The following is a 7,947-nucleotide window of genomic DNA, read 5'->3' as shown; positions in this document are numbered from 1 at the left end:
TTTCCCGTGAGACAGGGTCTCACTCTGTTGCCCAGGCTGGAGTGCAGTGGCACGATCTCGGCTCACTGCAACCTCCACCCCCTGGGCTCAAGCAATTCTCCCACCTTAGCCTTCTGAGTAGCTGGGACCACAGGCATGTGCCCCTGTGCCTGGTTAATTTTTATTTTTAGTAGAGATGAGGTTTTGCCATGCTGCCCAGGCTGGTGTCAAACTCCCGGGCTCAAGCAATCTATCCGCCTCAACCTCCCAAAGTGTTGGGATTACAGGCATGAGCCACCATGCCCAGCCAGGCATCTATTTTCAATTCCAGTTCATACCACACCCTCAAGAGAGGAAGAGTGAGATAAACATCACATCCCTGAAATCCTAAAAAATCTGAGCTCCAAACAATTCCTCCATCGTCTATGAAAGTGGCATCAAAACACTGTAAACATAGGTTTAAAAAGCCACTTCCCAACTAACCTCTGTTTTCACTCCCACCTTCTATGAGGAGGTGAGAGAAGGAGGGGTTCTATTCCTGGCTGTGCAAACCGCAATGTGTGTTCTTCCTCTAGAACTGGGTTTCCGACAGTGAGAGATTAGGGGCGAGGCTTTCTTTCCTTCTTTATCCAGAATCCTCTTCTCCCAAAAGGGGAAAGCAACAGCACCTTTGGCAAAAGTAGTGGACCCAAAGGGGCAAAAGCGCTGGTGGAACGAGTACTAACTACCATGCCCACCAGTAGCTGCCATGGCTTCCCTGGCAGATTTTGCCCCATGACCGCGGGTACTTGATGAAATACCTTCCTAAGTTCAAAGAAATCAAGGGCAACAAAGAAGCAGCAATATCCTTTCACGTTGACCTAAGGAGAAAATAGAGAAAAGGATAAACAATCATGCCTTGGTATTTTCTGTAGCAAGGAAGAGAAACTCTACCTTCATTTGGATACCAAGATAGAAAACAGGTCAACACGATGGGGCCAGTAAAGCATGAATTGGTTGCCATATGTCAGCCACCTCCTCCCGGCCATTCTCCACAGACAGCAGCATGCTCTGGCAAAATACATCGCTCATTACATTCCTCGACATAACATTTACAAACGCCTTCCCATTGCCCAAGGATAGACTCTAAAATCTTTACATGGCCAACAAAGCCTGCGCACTCTGGCCCCCACCTTTCTCTTCAGTTTTGTCATTTGTCCCTCTTCCCTTCCAATTCAGAGCTCCAATCACACTGGGCTTCTTGGGTTTCCTCAAAGGCACCAACCAGCTGGACAGAGGCTCTGTGCCTGCAACTCTTTCCGCTGGGGTTAAAATTGGAGACATTTGAAATGAGAGACCCATAATCTGTGGGAGACAAATTATATGGCTGGATTGGTTTGGGCAAGTCACATAATCTTCTTGACCTTCACTTCCTCAGATATAGGGCAAAGACAGAAATAAACGATGGCTGCTGACATCACAGAATTAGAGTGAAGACAACAGAGAAAACAAATGATTCTGCAAAGAAATAAAATTAGTATCAAGAAATGCTTGGGCCTTGAGGAAGTGAACTTATGAATTTAGAATAGACCAGCAGGTAGTAGAAGCAGTTCAATTCGGATCTTAATCTAAATGGCCACTACAGGAAGTGTCTCTGCCTAATGACATAGGCAAACTTGTCAGTATATTAGCACGTATCTGTGTTTGTGCTGCCCTCTGTTATAAATATCAGTCCCTACACCTATTTTAACTGTTCATGAAAATAAAATTTCCTTCTCACTTTACAAATTAAAAGGTTCACGAATGTTTTAAAAAAGTACCTCTCGCTGTGCAAATATCAATACCAATGAGGCTTTCCAAACAAACATATCTTGTTTGTGACAAGCTATTATCCAACCAGCATATAATTAATTTTCCTGTTACGGGTAGTGCCTTTTTACATGGAATGTTCTCTTGACACTTTAAAGTAAATAGTCCATCATTACAAATTCATTAAGTATTCACATAGATGCTATTAATCATGATGAACTAATGTGGTATTAATGGGTAGGTTATTAATCTGCAATTACATGTAGATTTCCTAATAAATCCACGTTTCCCAAGTTTGAGAAAGAAAGCAAAGGAAAAGGAAATGAACAACTCTTTCAGAAAACAAATTAAGGGGAAAAAAAATCTCTCTCCCTGTACCATGAGATCAGACATACAAAATTATTGTTTTTTTTTTTTTTTTAATCCTAAGAAATCTTTGTATTTACCCAATGCAAGGCAAGGAAATTTACAATATATACATTTTCATTGAAATAATAATACAAATGGAGGAAAAATTAAAATCTCCATGTACCCCAGAGAGGTACCGAATTTCTTCAGTGACATACTTCAGTGACATGGCCTTAGACATACTAAAGCCTAGTGATTCAATGTGTGGTCCCCAAACTAGCAGCATGGCCATCGCCTGAGAACTTTCTGGAACTATAGGCTCTCAGGTCCCTTCTCAGACCTAGTGAATCAGAATCTGCATTTTAGCAAAATTCTCAGGTAGTTCATGTGCACATTAAAGGTTGAGATGAACTGTCCAAAAGTACAGCTTTGTAGCTACAAATTGGAGGAAGTGGAAGAAGGAAGTGAGAGAATGCTGTTTATATACCACTGAACGCTAAAGCCAAGGTATGCTGGGAATCCTACAAGTCTCAGTGAAATTGTTTAAAGCAAATAAGCATGGTGAATGTGACAAGCAGTTGGAAAGCCTGGATTCTCAGAAATATAATTTACATGCCATATTTCATCAGTTCTAAGATGCACATTTATTTCACATCTCAACGTCTCTGAAATTGGAATCCATCTTCAAACTGTCCACCAGGCATAGTCACAATGTAGTTACCACTGCCCATCCACACAGGAACTTGATCATAGCCATTCTTAGTACCGGCATTTCAAATGAGTTGGGCACATGGCTGGTAAATTGCCACTTAAAAAGTCTTCAGAAAAATTTCACCATGACTTAACGATGAAATTAAAACTTACTGCATATCCAAAATGGCCATCTTGGACAAAAGCCTCTGAGACAATTAGGGAGTACTTTTTCAAGAAATGTTGAATCGTCACTGTTCTTGATGAGAGAGAGAGCACAATACTTTGTGAAAAAACAAAAACATTGATGATTTTAAATCAAAGAAACTCTGAGAAGTTTTAGAAATGCTTCAAGCAATCTTTTTACTTTTGCTGTCCTTTTTAATGGATGCAAAACAATGATAAATATTAACATCTAACGCTATTCACGATAGCAGAGACATGGATCAACCTAAATGCCCATCAATTATAGACTAGTCAGAGAAAATGTGGTACACATACCACAGAATATTATGCAGCTATTAAAAAGAATGAGATCATGTCCTTTGCAGGGACAGATGAAGCCAGAGGCCATTATTCTCAGCAAATTAATCCCGAAGCAGAAAATCAAATATTACATGTTCTCACTTATAAATGGGAGCTAAATAATGAGAACACATGGACAGAAAGAGGGGAACAATAGATACTGGGGCCTACTTGGGGGTGGAGGGTGGGAGGAGGGAGAGGTTCAGGGAAAAAAACAACTATAGGGTAATATGCCTAGTGTCTGGGTGACGAGCTATACACCAAACCCCCGCGTCACAAGTTTACCTATATAACAAATCTGCACATGTATCGCTGAACCTATAATAAAAGTTAAAGTCTTTTTAAAACTTAATGTCTAAGTAAGGCTAAAAGAACTTCAATGAACACAAAATAAAATTCCAAGTGATAAAAAATATCATGTAATAGCTTACTCTTTTTTAGCACATGTGAAACAATGGCGCATCTTACAGTTGACAGTATTTTTGATTTGATGAAATATGGTATTAATTTTCGTAAGGCTGTGGAAGACCCTGCAGTGTTTGTATATTCTCTGGCTTCATTTGAAGTCAAATAAACATAACTAACAAAATTGAATGTAACTAAATAGCTACCACTTCAGAAGACTTAGTATTTCCACTCTGTAAAGTAATAAATATGTCACAAGTATTGAAGCTGTATTTGGATTTAAATGAAAGAAGCCAATATAGAAATTATTCCAAGTGGCTCCAAAAGCATTTTAAGGACAAATGAACCTCTGGGTGAGATGAGACATTTTAATTCCCGAGTACTGGGTTTTACATCCAGGGTTGAGGGGCAGAATCAAAAGCTTGGTCCAGTGGGAAGGCGGACGCAAGGCGTCTGGTGAGGGCAGCTTTGTGAACATCCTGAGACACAGTGGGCTGTGCAGCCTTCAGACCTCAGGCGAGCCACAATTGCCTCCTTTCTTCACCCAGCACCTCCCACATCTTCCCCACTAGACTTGTCTCATTCTGGAAGCCACCTGCAGCTTTCAAACCCTAACTTCCTTTTCTCCATAGCTAAGAGATTCCAGGCTGACACCAACACTTTTCACCTCAATTAAAAGAGTAGAATTTTATGTCTGAATTTACTTTCACTGGTGTGTATCCAGACCAATGTGTAAATCAGCAGGAGAAAAAAAATCTCTTTTCTTACATTATTCTGGGGACTTGGCCAACATGTTGGGAAATGTAAATTGAGATAAATTAATAAATTAGCTAGGGCATTGCTGGCATTCATTAATGTCATCTAGCAAAGCATACTGCCAGAGTGGTCATTTTGAATGGTTCTCATCTCAGAAAACTCACAGAAACTTCTCCAATGTATAAAAGCTACAGTGTTGTACTCAGTTTGGACACTGCCTGGTGGGAAGGGAACTAGTTAAAATCCTGACATCTGGCTGGGCGCAGTGGCTCATGCCTGTAATCCCAACACTTTGGGAGGCCAAGGTAGGCAGATCACTTGAGGTCAGAAGTTCGAGACTAGCCTTGTCAACATGGTGAAACCCCATCTTTATTAAAAATACAAAAATCAGCAGGGCATGGTGGCACGAACCTGTAATCCCAGGTACTCAGGAGGCTGAGGCAGGGGAATCGCTTGAACCTGGGAGGTGAAGGTTGCAGGAGCCGAGATCGCACCACTGCACTCCAGTCTGGGCAACAGAGTGAGACTCTGTCTCAAAAAACAAACAAACAAAAAAATCCTAACACCCAAGCAGTACCCCAGATCAATTCCATGGGAATGGCTGAGAATGGGCCTCAGGCCTCTGTGTTTTATAAGCTCCCTAGTGATTCCACTGCACAGCCAGGACTGAGAACCACCACTCTAGAATTGTTCTCTTCAGTAGTCCCATGAGCTACTAGGTACTTGCAATGTGATTGGTCCAAATGGAAAAGTGTTGCAAGTGTAACATATATACCACATTTCAAAGACTTAGTAGGAAAGAAAACAGAAAAAATGCCTCATGGATAAGTTTTTTACACTGATTACATGTAGAAATAATATTTTAGATAGGTTAGACAAAATACGTCATTCCAACTGCTACTATTTTTAAAATGTGGCCCCTAGAAAACATAAAATCACATGTGACTTGCATTTGTGACTCACATTATATTTCTATTGGACAATACTACTCTGGAAGGTACCTTTTAGGTCACTAGCTGTGTGAATATGGATGAATTACTTAACCTCTTGTTATGGTTTGGCTCTGTGTCTCCACCCAAATCTCATCTCAAATTCTAATCCCCATAATCCCTACGTGTTGAAGGAGGGATCTCACGGAAGGTGATTAGATCATGGGGGCATTTTGCCCCATGCTGTTCTCGTGATAGTGAGTGAGTTCTTGTGAGATTTGATGGTTTTATAAGGCAATTTTCCCTGCTCTTGATACTCTCTCTCACCTGCTGCCATGTAAGACATGCCTGCTTCCCCTTCCGCCATGATTGTAAGTTTCCTGAGGCCTCCCCAGCTGTGCAGAACTGTGAATCAATTAAACCTCTTTCCTTTATAAATTACCCAGTCTCAGGTATTTCTTTATAGCAGTGTGAAAACAGACTAATATACCTCTCTAAGCCACAGTTTGCATAACTGTAAAATAGGAATAATATCATCCTCCTAGTTTTCAGGGCTTTTACCAGGCAGGTCAAATGGCCCAAATCAATCCTGTCTCCATTGCATATCAGCTGTGTGACCTTGGGAGAGTTATACTGCTTGGTGCCTCTGTTATTTTTTATCTGTAAAATGCAGATAAATCTTACATCTTAAGTGTTGGGAGCTCAGTTCAGAGTCTAATAAATGATAACAAATGATATTATGAAAGAAGGTCACCTCAATAAAGTGTCCAGCCCTGTTAGGTCCTTCCCTATGTGATATACTCTTACAATTTTTTTAATCTATTAAAGGCTCACTTCACAGTAATGAATTGAAGTATCTCCCCATTAGTAGTAAATCAGAGGAGAAATGGGGATTTTGTCACATTGTAAAGATGTTTGACCCATCCGCACCTCAGTCACAGTTGAAAAGTTCTCAGAATTGAGGGTAAGAGCACACTGAAACCATCTAATCAGAGTCTGGAAATGCGAGGGTAAGATTTTCAACTCGGTTCCACTATGAATTTTAGCATGCAACCAACTTATAAATTTTTCGAGGGCTTCCATTCTGCCATTGACCAATTCAGAGTATGGTAAAGGTAAGGGATTCCCCCATCTCTTTAAGGCACAGGCCATCTGAGTCATCTGCTTCTGCTGTGAAATCTGGATGCCCCTGGAAGTTCTCACAAAAATCCCCTATTTTTAGCTCCATTATTATTCTGGCTTCTGGAAACCAACAGCAGGAACACGTGGACCCTTGGAGAAGCTTCAGGAATTGTTACCACCAAAGCTCATGTGGGTATGCCTCCCAACTGTTACCACCAAAACCAGCTAGGATTTTTCTTTCCTTTCCAAACAGCCATCCTCTTTTAGGAAGTAGTTTTTCAAAAATATGCAATCCTTCTGAACAACTGCAAAGTAAAATACACTTAAACACACCAACCTTGCAAAACAGGACCTGGGTGTGGGCAGGTGGAAAAGTGTCACTGTGGGTGTATACGTCTTTCTCAGGATGCACATATCCTGTGTCATTAGTCATGCTGAGGAACTTATATTTAGCGAAAGGACTAAATTTAGTCCACCATCTTCTAAAGTGAAATGTTTCTTTCCTCCTACGACATTCAAGCTAACTCACAGGAAACTTTTCGTAATGTGTGGCAATATTTATGCCACAAAAATGTCCCCTTGTCTGCTTTCCCATTCATTTTTTTCAGCCAATATTCCCATGCATAGCATTTTGCAGGCTGTTGCTCCACTTCTCAGAAAGCTTAGCATTCCCTGCTGCAAGTCAAAGATCTTGCCAATGGATTTCAACATCTTTCATCTCTTGTCATCTCTCACCACGGGCCCTGTTCCTTCCTTCCTTCCAACAAAGCCAAGCTATATATATTGGGTCTGACCCTTAGAACTTTGCTCCCAGCACCCTCTAGGTTTGCAGTTCCCCACTCCCTTACCACCATCCCTTCTAAGTTCAATCGAGAGCTCCCGTCCTCAACGTTGAATAACAAGCTAGCTCTTTTGTACACCGTGTAGTATCTACTCATGCATAAACACTCTACTTGGCATATTACTATATTCAATCATTTGCCCTGTTTACAAATATTCTTAACTACACCACAGCAAAAGCTATCATTTCTAATTAGAATTGACCTTTTTTTTTTTTTCCCCTCAAAGACTTTCTTTTATTAGTACATGGGCTGGGATTGATGGGAAAGGGTGGATATAGTGGGCAACCATGATTAGCATAGGACACCCATCCTGATGGCCATGAATGTGCCAAAGGTGCGGCCACTCTGCATCATGGCTTTCCCAGTGCTGCCCATCAGCTCCCAACCTTACATTCCGATCCTGAGACAGGAAAAGGTGTCAAATAGCACCTCGGCCACCATGCCCATGGCGCAACCCATCACAAAGTCCATCTTGACGCAGGCGAAGCAGCTTGGCTGGGACTGTCTGTAGGGACCCACGGCCACCGGCATCTCACCTCGCTCGCAGCCTTGGTCACTCAGCT

The 7,947-nt window shown here is 41.4% G+C and overlaps 1 protein-coding gene and 1 pseudogene across 1 annotated transcript in view; both read right to left on the bottom strand.

The window, feature by feature from the left end:
• PHEX (phosphate regulating endopeptidase homolog X-linked) overlaps positions 1–7,947 on the bottom strand; it is a 218,083-nt gene that overhangs the window by 180,471 nt on the left and 29,665 nt on the right. The window lies entirely within an intron of this gene.
• LOC108312677 lies at positions 7,604–7,941 on the bottom strand (annotated as a pseudogene).

This window comes from Cebus imitator, unplaced genomic scaffold (genome assembly GCF_001604975.1).
Source record: "Cebus imitator isolate Cc_AM_T3 unplaced genomic scaffold, Cebus_imitator-1.0 Scaffold128, whole genome shotgun sequence".
In the NCBI taxonomy this organism is placed as follows: Eukaryota; Metazoa; Chordata; class Mammalia; order Primates; family Cebidae; genus Cebus; species Cebus imitator.
The sequence above is the reverse complement of the archived record's forward strand: the minus strand, read 5'-3'. Positions and strand labels throughout refer to the sequence as shown.